This window comes from Sus scrofa, unplaced genomic scaffold (assembly GCF_000003025.6).
Source record: "Sus scrofa isolate TJ Tabasco breed Duroc unplaced genomic scaffold, Sscrofa11.1 Contig584, whole genome shotgun sequence".
Lineage (NCBI taxonomy): Eukaryota > Metazoa > Chordata > Mammalia > Artiodactyla > Suidae > Sus > Sus scrofa.
Window position 1 is genome coordinate 121,812 of NW_018085255.1, and position 3,289 is coordinate 125,100.

The 3,289-nt window shown below is 37.4% G+C and overlaps 1 pseudogene; it reads left to right on the forward strand.

The window, feature by feature from the left end:
- The first annotated feature begins 1,982 nt into the window (after positions 1-1,982).
- LOC100626985 lies at positions 1,983-2,858 on the forward strand (annotated as a pseudogene).
- Positions 2,859-3,289: the final 431 nt, after the last annotated feature.

Here is a 3,289-nt window from a genome sequence, read left to right on the forward strand (position 1 = left end):
ATTTATTTAAATACACAAAATATACATGACTATCCAAAAAAGCTACCCTGAATTATTTGAAACAGCCCTTTATGGGGGTGTAGTAGAGGTTAGATAATTTTCTCAAAATTTCTTTCATCTATAAAGCCTCAAATCCCACGGTTTCTTTCAAAGCGTTCCCAGTTCATTCACTTTTTTTACTCAAGTCACATCAAATTATTTTTCCTCTGCCCTCAGTGATTTCTCAAAATTGAATTATTCCTTCTTTATAGGAAGCTCTATAACATCAGCATCTCTGTTCAAATTTGCTTATAGTTGTTATTCTTTCCTCAGTCCCTATCACATCTGTAAGTTTCCCACATACTCTTGCTACTTCCCTTCCAATACAAAAGAGCTAATTCATTGCATAGGCAAATAAAAGGAACAAATAGGATGCTATTGCACGTACTTATGTCTGCTTTTGTCAAAGTACCTGAAGAAAAGAAAAGAAAAAAAAAAAAAAGCCAGGTATCTTGCAAACAATGAAAAAAAAATCAAAAGCTTTCTTCCTTTTTTTTTTTTTTTTTTTTGGTATTTTGTCTTTTTGAGGGCTGCAGCCACAGTATATGAAGGTTCCCAGGCTAGGGGTCTAATGGGAGCTGTAGTCACTGGCCTACACCAGAGCCACAGCAACACCAGATCCGAACCGTGTCTGCGACTTACCACAGCTCACCGCAACACTGGGGATCCTTAACCCACTGAGTGAGGCCTGGGATCAAACCTGCAACCTCATAGTTCCTAGTCAGATTTGTTTCCTCTGTTCCATGATGGGAACTCCCTTTCTTACATTTTAATAAATAATGAAAATTTAGTCAAATATCAAACTTGACTAACTTGCAATTAATTACTAAAGAGTCTTAGCATTCACTGAAGAAAAGACTCATTTCAATTTTGCAAATGAGATGAAAATTAATGCATTCCTTTAGTAGAAAGCAAGAATTTTATTTGATAGAAAGGTCAAAAGAGAGAACACAATTTTCAAATAAAAGAAGACAGACATTTGGGACAACTTCGGAGAGGGCTGATATAAGCAGACAGACTTATGGGATCATAAAAGACAGCCTAACTGCCAGTGACACATTCATGGAGCCAAAAGTCAAGGTGAATTTCCCTTGAGGTAGAATATTCCTTAATATTTAAAGTGCCAGTTTATTGAAGGCAAAATAAAAACAGAACTTAAGGAAACAAATCATAAGTAACATCATTTTAAGGGTACTGAAGAAGCCATACATCTCTCAAAGAGAAGCCATTATAAGGCAAAATAGGAAATGTTGAGCCCATCTGAGGAAGAAATTTTTTCTTACCCAGGGATTCGGCAATCTAGGAAAAGAAAGGAGTTGCATGGCAACTATAGAATAGAAGCACAATAATATTTGACATCAAAGTAGTCATTAGAGTTCCTATTTTGAAAAAACATAAGGCTCAGATCATGGGCAAAAACTAAGCTCATCATCACATATAGCTCTTCATCAAATATACCCAGGCTAATGTATGATAAAGTGATTTTATTTCTTACCCTAGTAAGGAACGTGGGTCAGTAAGAGAAGCAGAATGAGAACACCACTAGCTCCAGTTACATTCTAAGATAAGAGGAGGAAACGTTATTACTACTGTTTTAAAGAATATATGCTTTTTTTTTTTAAGGACTTTATAGTTATAATGAGTTCATCCCTGTCTAATTTTCTAAAGTTAAAATCTTAAGATGCTTATTAGGTCTAAAGATAGCAATTCAGTGGAATACCTAAAAAGCTGCCTCCTGTTAGAGTTGTTACACTCCATTAGTGATATATATCTTCAACATTCAACAGTCTAATGGCCCAAATGCTATACCACTTCTGAGGTTGGGATTATCCAGAATAGTACTACTATTATTGAAAACATTTTGTCTTGGAAAGAAATCCTGGGATGGAAGGACTGGTTCTCAATATGGACAGTATTCCACATATTATTTTGTCTTTTAAGTGATGCCCAATCAAACATCAGTCACTGAATTTCTTCTCCTCGGAGTGACAGACATCCAAGAACTGCAGCCTTTGCTCTTCGTGCTTTTCCTCGCAATTTACTTGGTCATCGTGGCTGGGAATGGAGCCATCCTGATGGTTGTCATCTCTGAGCCAAGACTCCATTCTCCTATGTATTTCTTCCTGGGAAACCTGTCCTGTCTAGATATCTGCTACTCCACAGTGACGCTGCCAAGGATGCTGGGGAACTTCCTCTCCTCACACAAAGCAATTTCTTTCTGGGGATGCATAAGCCAGCTTCACTTCTTCCACTTCCTGGGCAGCACAGAGGGCCTGTTGTTGGCCGTGATGGCTTTTGACCGCTTCGTGGCTATCTGCAAACCACTTTCGTTACACTCTTATCATGAATCCTTCAGATCTGTGCTCAAATGGCTGTCACTGTCTGGATCACTGGTTTTCTCTATTGCCCTTCTGCACTCCTAATGACCTCTCACTAAACTCTGGTTCCAACCATATCCATCACTTTCTGGATATTAACCATTACTGAAGCTGGCCTGTGGAACATAGCTAACAGTGCTGCCAACACTTCACACCATGCATGGCCATCTTCTACATTCTCTCTTATTACTTATCATCTTTCTTCAAGACCATCTGCAGCAGCTCAAAACACTTCCATTGCTCCACTCAGGAGTTGTTCTTTTCTTTGCTCCTGTTGTTTTCACGTATATTCGTCCTACCTCAGGTAGCTCCATGGACCAGGACAGGATCATTGCCATTATGTACAGTGTGGTCACTCCTGTACTAAATCCACTCATCTATACTTTGAGGAACAAGCAAGTAAAAGGAGCCTTAAGGAGTGTGATCAGAAGGAGGCTCTGACTTGAAGGAGTCTAGAGAAGTCTTCTGAGGCATAAAAAAAGGCAATGAGAAAGTTGATATGTGAAATTATACTGCTTCTCAATCATTTGCCATGTATATAACAGAGGTACTGGATAAAAAAATAAATGGGTAGTCTAGTCAAGTTGTATTAAATAATGCGTCTTAGGTAGTAGAAAGGGAAGTTGAACAAATGAACACCAGCCATGAACTCTAACGCTGAATTTGTTTGTAGTATCAGGTGAATAAACTATTTTTTATATTCTAAGTGTCATTCTAAATTTAACATAGAAAATATGTATGTTCCCATGAAGTGTATGATGATAGTTTTTAAATCTGTTTATTTTATGATCCTTCCAAGTTGGTAATTTTAGTAATATTTTTAAGGATTTTAATTTAGGACCATAATTCTCAATTAAAAAAATTAACATTGA